General features: G+C 54.0%; 1 non-coding gene across 1 annotated transcript; it reads right to left on the bottom strand.

The window, feature by feature from the left end:
- Positions 1–222: 222 nt before the first annotated feature.
- Positions 223–304, bottom strand: TRNAS-UGA. The gene has a single exon. It is a non-coding gene; the product is annotated as a tRNA-Ser (tRNA).
- Positions 305–1,406: the final 1,102 nt, after the last annotated feature.

Here is a 1,406-nt window from a genome sequence, read left to right as displayed (position 1 = left end):
GAGCACGTCGACATGGCTAATCTATGGGGCACCAGGTGAGTGGCAGAGGCTTCAGGTGCTGAGAGTTTGCCTGACCCTCAGGGACACAGTGTGAGGGTGTCCCAGGGATCTCTATGAAAGGAGCAGAACAGGATTTCCTTGGGGTGGGGAGAGAATTGAGAGTGTCTCAGGGGGTTGTACAGAGGTATTGCCCGGGTGAGAGACTGGCTAAAACACAGGCCTCACTGTGAGCAGGATTTGAACCTGCGCAGGGGAACCCTATTGGATTTCAACTCCAACACCTTAACCACTCGGCCATCAGAGCTGTGAGCACAAAACAGCCCCAATGCCAGAGAAACTGGTAAAGAATCCTAAGTTGTAGTAAAGGGCCAAGAGCCCCCTTACACAAGCCAGCCCCGTGAGGGTCACTGATGTGCAAAGAAGGCTGCATGAGCTGGTACCATGGTGTAATGGGCAGCACTCAGGACGCTGAATCCTGCAATCTGAGTTCAAATCTCAGTGGGACCTTGTGTTGGATTGTGGTAAAGTCCTGGAGCTCCCAGTGCTCAACTTCCCTGTCTCCAGCTGTGCAAGAGCCAGTCTCCCCCCTCCTGCTGGGTGACTCACACCTCCTAGAGCCAGGTCTCTGGCTGCGGTGGCCACAATGGGTTGGGGCTCTAGAACTTGCCATGCTGATGGCTGGGCTTCTTGCTGCTTCACCTGGTGCCCACAAGTTTGGCCCTGGGGCTTCCTGCCACACTTTTCCTGGGGCCCACATGGCGCTTGAAGAAAGGAGGGTCAGGGCTGGGACTGATAGTCAGGGCTTGGCAGGAGGGAGGAAGAGTCCCAGGCTGGAGCCCCACACACCTTCTCTCCTCCTCTGGGCACCTAGAGCAGAGGTGGCCCAGCTCTATCTGCTGGACACCTCGGCAGAGTAGGTGAGTTCATGTAAATACAGTCTGGTCCCAAAGCCTCCCCCAACCCTGGCTCATCACTAGCTGTCAGGAGAGTCATTCACAGCTTGCATCCAAACCATCATTTGAAATTCTGAGGTTGGCCAACGTTGCCGAAGCCAATGCACCGACATTGTCAGCAAACACAACAGCTGGGTGAGGAAACCCGGCTTTGTCCAGACTTTTCAAACCTATTTTACTTTCTCAGGTACAAGTATTTTCCATACATTGGAGCTGCTTTTAAACTGTGTGTTAACGTTTCAATTTCCATTCAGATTTGCAGCCAGTGACAACATTGGCAGCGCTGCATGTAACTACCTGACCACTGGGGGGTGTTGGGGAAATTCGGGGGAGGGGGTGCACAGCCCCCTGGCTGGGGGGTGTATAGGGAATACCCGGTTTCACTGAATTGAGTCTCCTACTGCAGCACCTCAGTAGGTTACATCAGAGAGGAGCTGCAGTGTCAAGGCAGTG

This window comes from Mauremys reevesii, unplaced genomic scaffold (assembly GCF_016161935.1).
Source record: "Mauremys reevesii isolate NIE-2019 unplaced genomic scaffold, ASM1616193v1 Contig141, whole genome shotgun sequence".
NCBI lineage: Eukaryota > Metazoa > Chordata > Testudines > Geoemydidae > Mauremys > Mauremys reevesii.
Note: the sequence above shows the minus strand (reverse complement) of the source record. Positions and strands in the feature narration are given on the sequence as shown.